Below are 19,965 nucleotides of genomic sequence, written 5' to 3'. Positions count from 1 at the left end.
TGGCATCACTGCTCGTGGTTCCTTCTTTACCTCCTCATGTTTGATTAGTTTGACATTTCCCAGTAATGGTGGGAATTTTCTTCCCTCTCCTAGCAGGAGTCGCTTTTCTCCCCCTCTCCAGCGGCCTGTCTCGCCATGCTGAGACTCACACAAACGCTCTGCACCGGGGCCTGTGAAATCCCTGGATGCCAGGGCCCTATGAAATCCAACAGAATGGCTTTTATCCCCTGAAGATACAGTACAAATCATCATTGGTTTTATCTCAGCTGGGGATGTCAATTTATCTAAATGAGCTTAGTCCCTCTAGCTGCCTGTCAGAGTTATTTCTCCCTCTCCAACACCAGCCCCATCCTGACACCCTCCTTTCTTTTCATCTTTTTCCTCTCTCCACCCATGCCTTAGCTCTTCTCTTCCTCCTCCCGCCCTGAATCGGTAAGGTTTAGATCCATTCGATGTCGCTGTTCTTTGTTCTCGAGAGGGAGGGGACAACAGAGGATGGGGCAAGTAATGGGATTGGTACCCTGTACTGGGCACCAGTTTTATTCGAAGGCTGCCTTGCTGGCCCAAAGACGTGTGTGCGTGTGTGTGTGTGTGTGTGTGTGTGTGTGTGTGTGTGTGTGTGTGTGTGTGTGTGTGTGTGTGTGTGTGTTTTGTTCTGAGTCCCTTTAGTGTGCACTGGAATGTACTTAATCTGCCTGCCATCGTAATGCAAATGAAGCTCCCTGGTCCCAGCAGGGAAATGCTCACACATTTGTGTGTGTGTGTGTGTGTGTGTGTGTGTGTGTGTGTGTGTGTGTGTGTGTGTGTGTGTGTGTGTGTGTGTGTGTGTGTGTGTTGTCAAATAGTCAGGCACTTGATAGAGGATGCTGGAAAGCTCAAGAGGGGGCATCAAAGAGTGGGCAAAGGCTTCTGTCACACTAACACAATGGCTCAGGACCAGGTCCAGTTACACATACACACACACGCAGACACACACACACGCAGGTCCATTGAGCAGGCTGAGATACGACACCACACATGTGAGGTGGGAAATGACAGTGACCCTGTATTTCCTTAAACAGCTCTGCAAAGGTAGTTGACAAAACTTCATTTTCCACCATCAGCTCTCAAATTGCAAATCTGGTATTTTTATCTATTTATTTATTTTTACCTTTTTTATCATTTATATATATATATATATATATATATATATATATATATATATATATATATATATATATATATATATATATATATATATATATATATTCAACACAAATTTTTGTCATCTATGTCTTTTGAACACAACACAAGTCTTTCTGTTCCTACTGTGCAGTACATTTCAGCATAGAGGATCTTTTAAGCTAAAGACAGTTTGGATAAATGACATTAAATAACATTACGATTTGTTAGTCAAGGCCCATAAAGTGAACTGCAGAACAATTAAGCAAATGACACCCATTTCCCTAAATATATGGTGCTGTGCTGTAAATGTAAGGACACTGACACATGCACACATTACACTCATCTCACTTCCAGCTTTAAAAAAAGTCACTTTTTAAAGACAATTTACCATGATTTTCTAAATCAGGCAAGATTAAGAATGAAAGTCGGACGTCTCTATTAATAAAGCTTTCAAGGTGTCCTTGCTACCTGACCCCTGATTTCAGCACGATTCCCACTGATGAAGACTGAGGACGCTGCTTTTCCTTTAAAGACTAAAAATGCTTCACATTTTTCTTCCTCGCTCACCTCCACCTTGTCTTCCTCTCCTTCAGCAACCCCCCTCCCCAATCATCCACATTCTTAAGATCAAGGTCAAGGTAGATTTTATTGTCCCAAAGGGAAATTACTTTTGTAGTGAGGTTATAGGAAACTCTGTCTCCACATGGCAACTAAAAATATATCCTTGTGGGTACAAGCTAAGTCAATACAAAGGACAAAGGAAATATACGCACTGGCTGTTTCCAGACAGAGATGTGCATTCAGCTGAAACAGAGTAAATTATGCTGGAAGGAAGATTCTCATTGTACCTTCTTTTATGGTTATCCTGTTGATGAGGTTCTACGTGCTCTTAAATACTGTATCACTATGGTAATTCGCTGCTGCGTACTCTCTGTGAATGTATTGTTATAGAGTACAAAACAAATAAAGGAATACAGTTAATATTAAGAAATTGTGACTTGTAATTGGAGCATCAGCCAAATTAACGTGACTATAGCAAAATAACATGTTAAGATTGCACAGCAGGAAATATCAGTACATCGCTACTTGTTTGAGCTGATTTTTTGAATACTTATTTATGAATGACAGGATTTGGACTGTTGTCAAAAAACTTTAGAAAGGTATAAGAGTTAAGGGAACCCAGACACTTTGCGCCTTGTGCCTGAACTGTGGCTACAAATCCTCATTTCAATGCTTTGACAGTCAAAGGTACAATAATATGACCAAACCTATTAATAGCAAGACAGTTAATTAGATTCAAAGATTAATTAACGGCTTATCTAATCTATCAAAGGGCTAAAGATAACCATCTAATTAACAATATGAGTAAGGAAAAGTAACAAAGTTTGTGAAACAAAGAACTCTGTCTTTAGATATCAGTGTTATCTTTAGCCATCACTCCTTTTCTCTCCCATCCATTGTTCTCTCTCATCCCTCTCTTTCACCCTCTTTCGTTCCTTCTGTTCCGCCTCTCTTCCCTCTCTCCCCCTCACACACAATCAGCCTCCCCCCTCTGCCCCTGATGCTTATTGATTGCCAAAGTTCATACAAGAGCATCACTTAATGTGCTTGCTTTCATGTCCTGCCTTTGTTGCGAGGGCCGCAGCTCACGATATTGCAAATTGATCCGTCTCTCTCCGCCACCCTTTGTCAGGGTTTGTGAAGTGAGCTACTATTACATTAGCCCACTCTCCGATTCTTGCCCCCACCCTCCTCCTCCTCTTCCGCCCCTCGGGGTCTTTCACTGATTCTGTCTCTTTCTTGTCATTCTGAGGATGGCATCGGCATGGCTAAACACTGGTTTGAGAGCTGATTAACAGAGCAACACGCCTGACTGACTGCACTGATGAGCTCCTTGAGGTTTGATGATGTAGCCAATAAACGGACACTTTTGATTATCTGACCCCTGACCTCCTCTGTAACAACAACAAACACCCTCCCACCCACATTCACCCAACCTCCAGCTTTTCCTCTGCGTCCACTTCACGCCTCCTTCTCTCCATTGACCTTCTCTGGTGACGACTTGAAAATGAAGGCATGCTTGTGTGAACACAAACAAGGGTGTGCATCCTCAAGGGCAGAGCACCCTTGAAAAGATTCAGTGTGTGATTTTATCACCTCTGGGAACCACAAGATGAAGCAGGAATGGTTTTAATGTAACTAATTACATGGCACATCGTCTTCAAAAAGGGCTGAGGATTTGAATGCCGCATAAACAAAGTACATTGTTTTTCAAAAAGTTATACCAAGTGAAAGCTCTGGTTAAAAAAAACACACACACACACAACAAAACAAAAAAACTTCTGTGCAAGTTGTGATAACCTGTCCCTTTAGGCAGTGGAAGTAAATGGACTCCAAGACACAAGACAAGCATCCATTAAAGAGGTTTTCTCTCACTTTATTCCCGCCTTGGACAACTTGGCAGAAATTTGGAACGAAGACGAAACACCGGCTCACTTTGACGCGCCTGCGGTCTGACTTCAGAGTCCTCCTGAGCTGATCAACAGCCATTCCTGAAGTGTACATCCTTGACAATGTAATTTCCTGGTGGAGTATTCTCCCCAGCTTAAGGCAGAGTGCCTGTAATTAAGACTTGGATGCCCAAGACCACAACCACCACCTCTCATCACACACATACGCACTCCACCACCTCCCAGAGCTAGTGTTGTCATGGAGAGAAGATGTCAGGGGAAGAGGCTGCAAATGTTTGCGGTGATGGCAGCAGGGGATGGGTGGGTAGATGGGGGGGTTTGCACGAAGAGAGGTTGCACAGGGGGTTGTCTGAGAAGAGGGCGATAAGGGGATGGGGGACTGCGGCACAATCATCTTGATTTCTTGTGCTGAACGATTACATGCCATGCTAATTGCTAGCAGAGGGATCTTTAATAAATATTTCATTCGATGCAGCATCATTACTGCCTAATGTCGTTATTAATCTCCACCAGTAATTTCCACTCAGGAGAAGCGTCTTTGTTAGGGGAGAGCAATGTTTTTCCCCCCACAAGGAAGGAAAGAGGGAGTGGTAACGATGGAGAGAGAAAGAGAATTAGGGAGTGATTCTGAAAAAGTGCCATTACTTTAAAGTTATGAGAGGAGAGGGGAGGAAAAGTGAACGAACCATGTGGAGGAAAAGAGGGAGAGACAATAAAGACTCGATGCTAAAAGGGAACAAGAGGAAGAGTAGGAAAAGACAGAATGGGAAGTTAACTAAAGCAAGGCAGCAAATACAGTTACAGAAACATGCCATTTCCTGAGAGGCCTTTTCCATCAGTGAGATCATAGCGGCTAATTTGATTTGTACATGAGAAAGGGGTTGTTCAACTGCCGCTGTAGAAAAAGATTTACTTAGGTTAAATGGCAATAGCTGCCAGTAACGACTGCGACATCGGATACATCGAACAAGCAAAAGTGTCAATGTAGCGACAAGAGTCTTTCTTTCAATCTCACTCCAAATTGCTCTGCTGCTAATTTTCTTTTAGAGATAAGCCAGACTGCAATTCCTAAATAGCATGACATAAAAATTTCCTTGCTCCTAAAGCGAGACACTAAGATCTAGTCTAATACATTATTTTCCTGGAGAACAGCGTTCAGCATCACTAAAACATCTTTAACATTCAACACAAGGAAAAGGTCACATTAAATATAATATCTGCCAATGTGGCTTTTTTCCATGTCGCTAAGATGTGGTACAAGTTTCTGAGCTCACAAGTAGTTCTTGTAGTTCTCAGTATTAAGGAAAAATATTCCTTGGAAATGTGCTTCCACACAGAAGAAGATAGTAGGTGGAGAGTGATAGGTAATTAGAAACTGACAGCTATGAAGACAGAGCAGACAATTAAAAAACTCGGTGATAGAAAAGCAAAGAGAAAATATATCACCTACGTGTCCACGGAACTTTTTTCCAAATCTAAGTTTGGCTTGCAAAATAAAAAAAGGACCACTCTGCTGACAGCATACCCCGGCAGAAGACTGTGCACGGGTCCATACCATGTTGTGCATGCCATCTCGTCTTCATGCAGTTTAAGACATTAAGAAGGCGTGAAAATGGCAGCAAGCTAAGCCTTGGGCGAATAGCAAATAGCATTAGCCACTGAGCAGACACTGCATTTTACTCATTCCAATATCCATCTGTGCCTACGGCTATGCTAGCTAACTGCTATCAGACTGGCTTATTCACAGATATTTTCCACAGCTCTAGTGCTTTTTAAAGCAAAATTCAATCTTTGGTAATAAGTGAATTTGAGATGGAGCATAAGCACAAACTAAAAAGCAAATCCAAATCCATGTTAGTTTTATCGAACAACGTATTTCATGGCCACATTCCAAACTTTTATGAGAATAGGTTGTGAATCATTACCAGAAAAACGATTATATGCTTTGCATGATGTTTCAATAACATATCCATCACATATGGCCATAGACGGTGACAGGAGAGCTGGAATGGGATGGAGTGATGGCTTGAAAGAAGAGAGGAGAGAGAGAGTGATATATTGACTTATAATAAAGAAGAAAAAAGGCTTCAGTTAAACCATCTAGCCACCCAGTCTTCACTCTTTCCTTCCATCTTATTTTCCTGGCTCACACACACACACGCGCGCATATTAACACACACGCACACAGACCAGAGCCACACAAACGATGGCATTGCCCCCAAAGAAAATAGAGTGGTGTGTACCATCCAATTATCTGTCAGGGGTGAATAATGGCCCCAATAATATATTCACATTGCCGTTGCCGATCAATTTTTAATCAAGCTGAGAAATATGGAGGAAGTGAAGCTAAAATGACCCACAAGGAACTCTCCCATAATGCCTTCACAGAGAAGTCCCTAATTTTGCACCAATCAAATTACCTATTCCCCAGGCCCCACCCGCCCCTCTCCAGCCCCCTCAGCCCATCGTCATCCTATGAGCAATAACGGCATCTCCCAGTGCGGCGCAGACAAGTAGCTACAACTACTCAGTTCTTTCATAAGGGCGGAGGTCAGGGGGCAGTAACCTTATTAAAGGATGTCGACTAATAACAAAGTGGTTAGTAATTACTAGCTGAACAACATGTAGTTAGGGATGCAAAAGTGTGACAACAGAAATTGCTTTCTACTATTGAAAAGAAAGAAGAGACAAGAGGTGATTTTAGTTTTTACTTTACCTCCTACATCAGATTTCTTTAACAAGTTTTGAAGCTTTTTGCCCCTTTGTCTTTACATTCTTAAATGTTTAAAAAAATTGTTTTTTGGAATATTTAAGTTACAAATAATTCAATGATTTATATTAACATGCTGTATTTGAATTATTCCGCTCATTTTAACTGGTGCTTATGTCTGCTTTTTTTTTTAAGTAAAAAATGTTTTAAGTCACTGGCATATTGATGGCAGACAGTTTATTTAAAACAGGGCAATGTTTACCACTGTGTAGCATCGCCTCTTCTTTTAACAACAGTCTGTAAACATCTGGGAAATGAGGCAACCAGTTGCTAATCTTTTGAGATAGGAATTTTGTCCTATTCTCATCTGATATAGGATTCTAGCTGCTCAACAGTCCTAGATCTTATTTGTCATATTTTTAATTTCAGGATGTGCCAGATTATTTCAATTGAAGAAAGCTCTGCACTGCTTGCAGGCCACTTCAGTCTTCTACTACAGAGTAATGCGGTTGTAATAGATATATGCAGGTTAGCATTGTCTTGCTGAAATATGCAAGACCTTCCCTGAAAAAGATGTCTGCATGGGAGCATATGCTGATCTAAAAACCTGTACAAACCTTTCAGCATTGACAGTGCCTTTCTAGCTGCCAGTTCCATGGACACACACAGGCCTATATCAGTGATGCAGACCTTTGAACTGAATACTAACAACAAGCCATGTCTCACCATATGGCTTGTTTGTTGTCCGGTTTAAAAAAGAAAAAAAGACAGACATTGTGAATGGCTGTCACTATGTCTAACTTCTTTTGATCCACTCTCTGATATTAACACAAATCCTTTATTAAAGGAATAATAAAGAAGGATACCACAAGTGAAGATTATCACTTTAACTAACTAGGGTCAGTTATATTTATCTAGGACAGTATAGCAAGTATTTGCCATGAATTTGGCTTAGCGTGCTTAACTGTACAGTACACTTTCCTTTATGAGAGAAATTATTGTTATCATAAACTACTCTTTTAACATGTTGCAGTGGACATCAAGTGCATATACACATAGGACATCTAACATTTTGAAATCAAGACCATCAGTTCTTCTGATACCTTTTTGGAAATGGTGCATGAGTCATTGATGTGGAGTTGTAAATATCGTGGCTAACATGAAAATATTATATTGACTTTGAATGGAAATTCAAGCAAACTTAATTTAAGCCAGTGCAGTGAACATAATAGTTGACTGTTACATCATATGGATGCCTATACACACATATTTCATGGTGTTCTATAAAAACAGACATTTCTTGCTTTAATTTCATGCCAGCAAACCCACATTTCCTCTCTTGCTATAGTTACTCATTTATAAACACAATACTCATATAATTCAAGTGTGTACACTCACAAACCTACACAAACCACACACACACATAACCAACTTTATGTCTGAGCACTTTGAGAGTAAATTCAACCCTATAAAGCCGAGCCCAGTGCGCCTGAGATGGGTCACGTATCTATACGCAGCGCGGGTGCAATCTGCAATGAAAGCTTTCCCATTTGTAATAAACTGCAGCCTCTCAAAAGAGCAATCCTAGGGAGAATCCTGTGAGCTCTCTCCTCACTATAACAACAGTGTCTGTAAAACAAATGAGCAGGGAGGTAATTGGAGACAAACAAAAATTACATTTCCAATAAAGGTTCTTGTCTCTTTGGGCTCCCAGAAGCCCCCAGCCCTCCTCAACTGTTTAACAGCCGTAATATACCCTCTCATCAGCCTTCCTTTTGAGAAGCCACCAGAGAGGAGTTATCCGAGTACAAACAGAGATCACCTAATGTGAACAGGTTGAGGGTTTAGTGGTTGTAGTGTTTTTGGCAATTAAACAGGAAGGTGATGCTGGGATAGATGGATAAGGGTATTAAAGAAAAGACTACCAGTTTGCATGACCCATGGTTTACACTTTAAGACACTCGTGAAACTTCAGTAAAAGATTTACAATTAGTAGCACTTGTGAAAAGCTGCACAGTAAAAACACCTGAAAACATATTTTATTTGCACTATCAAAGTTATCAAGTCATAAATTATAAATAAATGAGTGAGAGTTGCTAGTTGTTCATGTGAAAAATGGCAACCTACAGAGAAAAAGTGCCAAAAAGTGCTATTGTTTCCATAGCCACTTTAGGTTGGTGAGTCAGTCCTTAGATTCTCATGTTAAAATGTCCATTTACAGGAAAAGAAAAAAAAGTCCACACAACATCTTTATAGCCTGACCAAGAAAAAAAAATCAATTAAAAGCGGATTTTTCTTGTCATAAATTATTTTGTATTAACAGATTACTAGAAGCTCCTTATTATTCTTCGCTTCAGCTAATTTAAGTCAGTGAAATTATAAAATTCCAGGAGGTTTTCATTCATTGTTATGCATCATATCATTGATGTGTGATGTCATTTCAATTGGACAGTATAATTTAATTTCACTTTTCTAGTCTTACTGACCTACACAAAGCTCTTTAAGATTATTTTGTCCAGATCAAAACACTTTCCTCACATCTATGTCCAATTTAGAATCACTAATTAACCTTACAATGCAACTCATCGTGTTGGATGAATCCATTGTGTCATTGTGTGTCGACTTTTAAATTATGAGTTATTGATTGCAGAATCCTGAATTGATAGTTTTGAAAACACGTTTAAATGTAAATATCTACATATGCCAGAATTAGCCAAAAGGCTAGTTTTGATAGTCCCTGTTTAGCATGACTCAAGTTGCTGTTTTTTAATCTTGTGTCTATTTAAAGTCTCGTTCTTTGCATTAAGGACAGCTGAAATGAGCAGCAGAGAGAGGGGGTAATTACTTATGTGTAAGAGCAAAGATCAGCCGCACAAATCTCTTGTCAAGAATCCACACATTAAATACAAGACTGTGTCACATAAAGAGTCTGGCAACTTCACTGAGTTGGAAAAAAAACATATTAATTTTGTTATTTAAAATAACGTTTAAGGGTCTTGCAAATTGCAGAAGTTTTCCAGGAGAAATGGCAAAACGAGAAGCAGACGGGAGAAAGCCAGCAAAAACGGAAGTACAGTATTGATCGGTGTGCTGAAATGCACCTGGTGTTTATGGTTTCAGAGCATTCATAGATTTTATGAACCTAGCTTGTTAGCATTAGCTGATCATTTTCATACCATAAGGTCTGTCTCAAAAGACAAGATGGCAATGGGTAAAATAGAAATCAAAAGGTTCACTTTGAGTGAACTTTTGCAGTTCAATAGGTCACAGCTACATAGCTATCTTCATGTTTATATACAGTCTATGCTTAAACAGAATTCCTGTGTACGTAATAAAACTGATATAATATATGTGAAAGGATTCAGATTTAACCAAAGCACTCACTTTATACTGTGTATAAATTATGATTGAACATGTAAAAAAAAGTCTAGATAAACTTAACTTATCTGCATAATTATCACAAAAAACCCTGATAAAGATAAATGGAAGAGAAAGGATGGATGGAAAATTTACAGTTTATATGTTGGCATAATTTTGACTTAGACAACCCCACTTTGGATGCAAAAAAGCCCCTTTAACTCTTGTTGCTTTGAAACCTGACATCAAAGTCCCACTAGCAAGCTCTTGTAGCAGTTTTCTTAATTTTAGTTAAACTGCATGTTTGGACAATCGATAGTTAAAAAGTCAAGAAAGTCACCAAACTGATAGTGGAGAAGCACTGACCCATAAATGTGCAGCATTAACACTTGATTTCTGATCATTATCAAAGGATTAGTGATTCATGTTGATACTAATTGGCTAAACACTGAATTAGATAATTGTGTCAGCAGTGCTTTTAGTGACGTTGGTTCATAAATATCGCACACACATTTTTACACTAGCTCACTTTATCACACCGGCACATTTGTGCACTCTCACACACAAACCCCAGAGAGACAAAACACACTCTCACAGTAAGAATTCCACTGAGTGCAGCAGCAGTCATCTCCTCCCTGCAGCACCAAGATCAAATCAGTGTGTTTATCTGATGGTGAACCTGACATTAGGCCAAACTAAAGGTCTCTGCTCAGCTTCCTCTTATCTAACCCTGCAAACAGAGATCTCCATGGCCTAGCCTCTCACAGGGGGAAATTGATTACAGCCTCAGGCCAAAAAGGCAGTAAGCCCACAGCTCTATTCATTCCATTAGGAGTCTTGGAGCCGAGCGGGCTGAGGTGGCTATTAGCTACAGGTTGTGGATCAGATCCTCAGATACTATTTGGTCTTGTAACAGTGATGGGTTGAATGAGATGCAGTGTAATGTGAGCTTAGATGCAGGGTTGAGGTTTCATTTGACCTCAGTAGTGACCAAACAGCTGTGGTCAAAGCTTTTAATGAGAGGTCACGGGAGTTCATATTGGTTTGACATATTTTACTTAAATGCATTGACAGTAGTGAATGTTGAACAGCCCATTAGTTACTCTCAAAAGGCCACAGACTGTTTCCTTTCAGGACTTTTAGAGAGCGCATCTGCATACTTGCAGTACAGTATGTGTCCTGCACACATCTGCCTGTGGTTACCAGCATTCTATTATGCAGTTTAAATGTATGTGTGAGACAGACACAGAAGAGGGAAACAAACAGAGTTAGAGAGTGTGTAGGGATGTGTGTGCGTGTGTGTGTGTGTGTGTGCACGCAAGTGTGATGGTGTGAGAGAGAAGAGCTAATAGTTTTAGGGCATTCCTGTCAGTGTTGCTGTATGATTGCAAGTCCTCTGTGGCTTCCTGCACTCTTTAATGCTTAGCTGGTTTTGATGTAAACACTCTAAGGAGACAAAGATGGGAAAGTCCCTGAGATATTTAACTCACTAATTCCTCCACTGTTTTTCCCTTTCTCTTTGCTGTGTTTTGCTCCGTCTTTACTTTGCTTCAGTCATTCCACTGTGGCGGAAGAATCTGGGAATCCGGGATATGCAAAAAACAAACACGCCCTGTTCCTTCATTATTAAAAAAATAAAAGACACACACATACACACACACCTCACAAACAAACCTTTATGTTAAAACTTTGCTTGAGGCATTTTTTTCTCCAATTAAACTTGTCATGGGCCTGACAAGTCTCAACTTTGTTCGCTCTACCAGGCAGGAAATTAAAAATTGCATCTGAAACAGTTTTCTTCCAACTTAACCAAAAAGGGAAGCACATCAGCACAACTGTTGTTTGGCACAGAAACATTGCATTTAATCGGATTCAATCAGAAAGTATAGTGGAAAATTCAGTCATGCATTAAAAAAAAAAAAAGAAATAGATTTTTCTGCAGTATAGTAATCTAACCTTCAGTCTTTCAAACATTAATCATCATCCATCTATCCATTTTTTTTCCAGGTTTCCAATTCAGGGTCGCAGTGAGGCTGGAGCCCATCCCAGCTGTCATAGGGCAGGAAGCAGAGTAAACCTTAGACAAATCATCAGTCTACTGAAGGGCTAATGCAGGGAGGCACACAACCATTCAAGCCTATGGCCAATTTAGAATCACCAGTTAACCTACCGTGGATGTCTTTGGACTGTCTTTGAAGGAAGCCTGAAGAGAACCCATGAAGGGCAAGCACCCATTCTCCATACAGTAAGGCCTCAGCTGGCCAGTGGGTTCAAACCCAGGAAATTCTTGTTTTGAGACAATCACCAAACCACTGCTTCACCCTTTTAATTATTAATATCAGTTCCATTTGTATGATACTGATCCTATAATCAACTTAATACAATAAATTATTTGCAATTATGTCTGCACCCAAGTCTGATTTTCTTTTCAAGACCCCATGAAATAAAAGTAATGCAGACCAGCTTGAAATGACAACCACCCTTTGATCCTAATCTGATTTTTAAACAAGGCTTGCAGGATTATTGACACATAATATATCTTTCCTGTTAAACAACAACACCTCACTTCAAACCTTTAATGCTCCACAGATAGCTTGGACCGCACCCTCCACCATAACTAGAGGTGAGAACAGTACAGCTATAAGTTAAAAATGTTCAGAAGATGCTAATTTAATTCTTTTTATGGTGTTACCACATGTGTAAGCTCTTTGAAATGATCTCACTTCATCTCGAAATCAATTCTTAATACTTTAAATGCAAACTTGTGACCGACCTCATGAGCGTGCAGCAATAGCATGCAGACTAATTGCAAAGTGGGACATATCAGCCACATGTCTGCATTTCTATGCATGCACACACACACACACACACACACTTCAGGCCGCCTGGCATCCCCCCTCCCCCCTTTCTGATGTGTTTTTCATGTTAACACTTTGCAGTGCCTTAGGTACATTGTGCGGCTTCCCACCATACACAGCCCTACTAAGCCCATTTAGAATGTTTTTATGATATAACATGGTTTTTATTTTTCAATTAAATTTTTATACCTTTGTGTTTTCGCCCATTTCTTCTTTTAAGAGTGGCTATTTTTCCATCCTGTGCTGTTTTTCTTCTCTCTGTCTCCTTTGTCTTGAAGAAATGATCTGCGATATATTTTTCAACATTTTTGAGAAATACGAGCTGTAGATTAGAGTTTTGAAAGAGTTTTTGTATCTGTCCTTTTACAAAAAACTAACTATGCTAATTTTGCTTCAGTGGAAGATGTGCCACTGCCAACCTGTCTACAGTCACTTGTCATTTACTCTCTAAACTATAAAAAAAAAAAAGTAAAAAAAAAAAAAAAAAAAAAGAGAACACTGGCCAAAGTAAAAGTTGTGTCTTACCACTGCAACCAACACATTTCAGGTGCAACTCTTACTAAAGAAAACGATCTCCACTTTCAGAATGTGTTTACCTCAAACTACATTCCTAAGGCAAGAAAATTATTGCAAAAATTCAGCAGGATTTACATGATTACTCCACACTGTTCATAGAGTAAATCACTCCACGTCTAAAAGAAAGAGTGAAAACTGGTTGACAAACATTACCTTGTATAAAGGGACATTTATATAGTCTATATAAGACATTAGCCCCAGTAAATAAATAATGGACGGCATTAAGCAATGTACATCATGATGGACGTGATGGCCCAGCACACTAGGAGTTGTATAAAGACTGTACTGTAATTCACCATATAATGCTGAATGTACAACTCTTCAGGGGTGTTTTTACAATGGCACGATCCTATCACAATACTTTTTTTTTTTTAAATGAGTAATTTCATGGTAAATATGCTTGATAAATTATCTAAATTTTTGCCATTTTGCATATAATGATTTATACAATAAACTGACATCTTACCAACTAACAATACATTCAGCCAGTACAAAACGAAGGCAGCACAACAGCACAACATCCAACACCAACATCGAACAATGCCATTTTATTTGCCAATAGTCTGACTGCAGTAAGGAATGTGAATATCAGATATGTGGCTGATATTTCGATGCAAACAGGAAAAGCTAACAAACAAATTCCAAATACACAACGATTAGAGATCAAATCCCTTCCCATGCCTTTCTTTCCTACGACCTTACACTAATCTGAATCTTGATTTGAATAGTTCAGCTAATAAAGAGACATAAAACCTCTACAACATCAGTTCGGCTGGACTCCTTTACGCCACCCGGCTAAAGTGACACCATATCACATTTGACACCCCAAAAGCTTAGGAAATTGATCCCTCAGTATAGCCATTGATTGGGTTGGGATTTGAACACGCGCTCAGGCCAAGCACAGAGGGAAGGGTCAGATGCAAAAATGTGCGCTCAGCTCAGTTGTTTTGTTACGAGAATCGATGGTCCCCCACAATGGAGATTAGCCCACTCAGGTCGCGTAAGGAGCACAGCTCGAGTTACGTTTTGTTATGAGTTTGTACACTGTGTCTGATGGCAATATTTCTGCCTCATTCAGTGTTCACGCGGATCTCTTTTACTTTATCATTTATTGCAATCTAACTTATGTGTTCTTGCTTTGCCAAGTGACCAGATCTGAAAAAAGTGTGCATCTCAGGCAGTAAGTCATTGGCTTTGCTGGAAGTTGACACTATCAGGAGGCACAAACACACATTTGTCTTACGGCAAAATAAAAATATGTCTATGAAATTTACCTCAAACTAGAAGTTCACACAATGACACTGTTTACAGAAAAACAAGTCTGAGTGCATAAGTGTGATCGAGCCTGACATCTAATGAGCACGCGTCCCTGCAAAAACACTTTTAGTCTGTGCAAAGAACAAGCATGCGTTTGTTCCTTAATGCTTTGAATCAGTTTCTTATCTGAGGTGTCTTTTTCTCCTGTTAACGTCACTTTTAAGTTGAATTACAAAAATTACATGTTGACTTCTCTAAATCGGAGCAGGGTAATGATAAGGGGGAAAAAATGAAACTTGGAAGCACAAGAAACTAACTGGCTGAAACTGCTGTAAATTTACAGAACCATAGAGAAATAAAAACTGGTGAGTTCAATGTCCTGTGGGACAAAAGCTTACTGGTTGCTGTTTGAATATCTAGTTGTACCTCACACCATTTATTTGCCTCTTTCAACAGTTTCAAACCAGTTGTAGACCATCATGAACATTTCAGCCACACCAAGTATGGATTTTAGAGGACATTTATACCACTACTTTTATGCTACTGAGAATTTAAAAATCTATTCATTCTATATCCATTTGTTTAATCTTAGACAATAGCCAGTAGCCCCCTTAACTTAGCTGCCTAGCTCTAAGATTTAAAACCTGCCAATCAGGACCTGTACAGCTCATCATCAGCACATTGAAAGCTGCACAACAGAAAAGTATCCAAATGCCCAAAGAAAGAGAGGTTGCAGCACAAAAGCAAGAACACAGAACATTATAAGATAAACAAAAGTGGAAGCCTAAGGATCTAAAGAATAAAAAAGTGGTACAAACAGAGTTGAGCAGAGAGCAGAGGAGGTGAGAGCTGAAGGCTTTGGCAGGGCCAAAGCAGGCCACAAACAGAGCAGCGCTAAAGGGCCCAGGACAAGTGTTGCCATGTCCCCTTGAAACCGCCAAGGCCGCTGGGTGATGAATAAATAAACACCCCCTCCAACCATCTAGCCTCTTCCTCTTCCTGCTCTCCTTGTTTTGCAGCCAACACACATACACACATAGAAACTGGCACATGCACGTAAACAATACACACAAATGCCTACATGCATGATTGCCATTGGCCTGACTGCCCAAATACATACTCATAAACATGCAGGCTTTGTGCAGCAGAGTTTCACTGCTTGTGTGAGTGCCTGCAGATGTGTATGCATCTGGCAGGTTGCTCTGTACATCCAACTGTCTGTTTGCCAGAGCTTATTTGCTGCTTTGCCTACTGTTCATCTCTATGCGTTTCACTGCCTACCTATATTTATCCAAGAATATGTGGAGACATTCCCACACTCATAACTCATCTGAGAAATCACTCACACACACACAAATTCAGACACATGCAGCAATGTCATGTCAGAGCTTAAGAAAACAAGAGACATGAAGCTGAGAGAATCAGTGATGGAACCTCGGCTCCACATCTCCTGGCCTGACAGTCAGTGAAAATAACTTCAATTATTCAACTTGGCGGACCAAGAAGCCAAAGACAGAGCAACTGGCCTTTTAACTTGTAACTTGTGAGAATGTTGTGACTCACTGCTGCTCAATGAAATGTAGATAATTTGTTTTGTTTTGAAGCGTATTTGTCATTACTACTTTGTTGCTTTTGTCAGAGCTGAGATCTGCTTTTCTTAAACAGCGAGTGAAAACTGAGATTAAGTACAGTGAAAAGCACTTAAAAGTGAAGGACAAATTTCGATATGATCTGATCTACCAGGAACTATGGAAGAAAGGGCACATATTACTCAGGGTATTGACTGATATGGGTTTTTAATGTCTATAACAGTATGTCTGGATTTTTTTGAAGCCTCAAAAATTCTATAGCTATTATAACGGGACATGAAAAGGTCTTTGGAAGAAAGAGGTTAAATTAAAGTTTTTCGGTGTTAAACTTGAGTTAAAAAAGCAAGTTTTCATAGAAGGCTTTACAAACTATAAAGTAACAGGACTTTGAGTAAAATATTATCCTCTTATAAAGCATAAACAACAATACAGACGCAATCAAAATCATCCCCAACGACTACTAATCAGTGGTAAACAAGGGGTTTAATAACTGTTAAGAATACAATGTTGACTTCACACTCACTGGACATACCTCACTAGGGCCAGGCTGCACTTTTACCTTCAGAACTGCCTCAATTCTACATGGAATAGATTCAACAAGGTCCTGGAAACTTTCCTCAGAATGCCATACTGGCATAACAGATCACTGTTTTGGACCATTGTCTATAAACCCTAGAGATGATTGTATGGGGAAAATCCCAGTAGATGAGCAGTTACAGAAATAATCAGATGATCCCAACAACCATGTCATGCACTGACATTTCTCCTCTCATTAAATCTTCTAACTACAATTCATTAGAAACTCATCTTTATAGATATGATTTCAGGTTCTATACACAACTATACAATTAATAAGTCTTGCATTGGTTTTTAATGATTATATTTTATTGCATTATAATTCTTTCCGCTGGTTGTGTTCTTGTGAATTTTTCTTTTTCTCAGATCTTGCTTATAAATTGTAAGACAGGTCTTAAACTCAGTGAGAACCTTGCTAGTTTTGCTCCTCAGCTTGAGCATCTGCACTGGCAGGATTTACGGTACTGCAGTATGTATCACAACGAAAGCAGGGTCATGTTTAAACCTTACTCCACAGATTGTGAATATAGTGACAGTATCATGATTAAAGAGTCAATGTCGCAGTCTTGAAGATTTCAACCATACTGTTCCACGAATTATACAAACAAATACTGCAGTCAAAACCCAAGTATTGTGTTTTAAGAATGTAAAGTTTAATCAGAATCTGAGAGATTGCACAGCCTGAAGCAATAGGTACTTTTTCAGTTTTTTAGTATAGAAGAGCACAGGCTAACACAAACCACTAACATAAAAATAGCTTAGATTTTATTGCAATTCGCCTGAAAATTTCAAAAAATAAAAAAGTTCATTTCTTTCTCCAGTACGTTCACATGCACGTATATAATATTAAAAAAATACTCCCTTCTTACAGCACATCTGACGCACTTATTGCTCTCCATCAGACAGAAGATTACATGGCAACCTTGACCAGTCTGCTGATCGTACATTTCAACACAGTCTCCACTGACACCTCATTCTGTTGCGTCATCAGCTTGTGCTCTACAACCGCCATTACGTCACATCAGTGCACTGATGACTTAAAACAAAATAAGGAGTCTATTGTACATGTTACATCATATTTTGGAATGTTCCAAGTGAGTTGCTGTTGAGTTCTATGGCGGTACTTTTGATGATGTGATCATCCCCAAATGCTGCTGTTAGGAACAATGAAAATTTTTGTAGTTATGCCTCTGTACTCTACCACAGCAGACTGATAAAATTAGAATCAAAGTGCTTGAAATACAGACTTTTAGCTTTCATTCAAGGGGTTTTATAAATATTTACCATGCATAGTTCAAGAATTACAGACATTTTTATATGGGTTTATTTCTTTTATGTACAGCCATATCTGGTGGAGGGTTTGGGGGTTTTTTTGTTTTTTTTTTAATGTCCCCCCTATCTGCTTTTGAAGACATCAACAAGACATCAATCATACATCGATCTACATCATCTACATGCTGTGAATGAATTGTCACCTTGGGTGGTCTCAACAATATGTGGAACAACCAGTCCTTGAGGTACTCTTGTTTGGGTGGAAGCTTGTTTCCACCACAAAAACAAAAATTTCAGGGTATTATCCTAAGATTTCGAGTTATTTTCTCAGAAAATTTAAAGTCAAAATTGTGATTTAATAACTTGAAAGTTTGACTTACAGATGTGGAAAAATATATATATTTTTTGTTTGGTTTGGTTTTCAGTGGCTGAAACAAGCTTCCACGTGTTTGTATCTGTGCTTGCCATCCTTGCCAAAGACAACAAAGTCATAAGACGCACACACAGAACGTTGTTCTAGCACAGTGAAACTTTGTTGTGTTAAAGTGAATATAAACTCCCCCGTGCAGCCACTGTCTGAGCTTGTTGTTCATACTTTATTTTTAACAGAAACAAATGTGATGCCAGTAATTCCACTTCACTTTTGTCTGTATGAGTTTGGTCTTACTCATGCTTTCAGTTTACTTCCCGTTTTATTATGAAGGTTAGCTCCTCGTGTTTTTTTTGTGCTCTTACTTCTCTCTTTGTTCTCTTCCCCACCCTTGTTAGTGTCCAATTACGTTCACCTGTACCTTTTTATGCTCTTGTGTGCATTTGATATGTCTGTCTCCTCAGAGTTTGCCAGGTCTTTGTCTTCAACTTGTTTTCACTTGTTGCTTGTCTCTGCTTTTGCATTCGAGATGCCTGTCCCACTATCACTGCAGCACTCGGTATATTTTTCTTTAACTTAGTAATTTAAGCATGTTTTTGACTCATTGCTAGTGATCAGGAGTTAAAATGCTTCACCATACCAGGTTCAGTGCTCAGATAACCAGCAAAAGGAAAACAAGAGCTCCAGTTTCTTAATTAAGTCTAATAAGATATGTGCATCTTAAACAATATCTCATACTCCCACCCAGCTTAAATAGAACTGGGATAAAAGATTCAGATGCTAATCATTACCTCAGTTTACCAGCTTCATTCATTCATTCCCAAACAAACAGGGCTCGCAAGCGCAGTAACAGAAGCTCATAAGTACCCAAAACTGAGCTTGATGCAAAACACAAAACAATTAAGGGGAAATACACACCTGCCTATTACACTAGTGCTCATTGGTGGGTTCATTCATCAAAGTTGTGACCTTAGCTGGCCTTCATTAGGTCTGCAGAAGTGCTAACCATTAATGTGCAACAACTAATTATCAACACTTCCTGAAGAAGGGCCGTTGTTCTACTTGTGCACAAATTCACTCAAGCAGCCAATCAAGTTTTGAGTTAAATGTTAGATTTACTTTAACCTTCTCATATATCCATATATCTGTCGGCATTCAGCACATGCACGTGTCTTTATATGGATGCAAATGATTTTCAGGCTGTTTATCTGGATGCACGCAGGCATAGAAAAGTGCATGTGTGTACGTGTGCACTAGTGTGATATCAACGTGTGTTCTCTCTGCTCTCCATGCTGCTCTGCTCCCACAGTGCCCCTGGGACCCATCTGCCTCCCTGTTATTAATTCATCAGGCTTAACCATGCAGCGCTTTATGACTCTGTTTGGACTGACGAACTATCACACACCGCCGCTATCTCTCGCTCACTCTCTCACAAGAACACAGTATTGAAAAACAATATCTGTCACTGGATGCTGAACCTTCACTTGCGGCGCGATATGTCTTTGGTATTGTCTTGGCCTCTGTTTGTATTCCAGAATCATCAATATGGTAAGCATGAGTGTAGCATGGCTGCCACCAAAGCAGATGACTGCACCATTATTGTCTGTGGTCAGTAAATCGCTCAAAGAATATTAAGTTGAATTAACTGGAATAAAAAGAAAAAAAAGATGATAGAATATCCTCTGACACTTTAAAAGCCCCTAAATGGCCAAAATTATTTCTCTGGGCAGCCCTTAACTTATCTCACTTTCCTTCGTCTCCATCT

This window comes from Aulonocara sp. 'chitande type north' Nkhata Bay, linkage group LG13 (assembly GCF_057382095.1).
Source record: "Aulonocara sp. 'chitande type north' Nkhata Bay isolate Kocher_YH1m ecotype deep benthic linkage group LG13, A_spYH_male_GT1.1, whole genome shotgun sequence".
NCBI lineage: Eukaryota > Metazoa > Chordata > Actinopteri > Cichliformes > Cichlidae > Aulonocara > Aulonocara sp. 'chitande type north' Nkhata Bay.
This window is presented reverse-complemented; position numbering follows the sequence as displayed.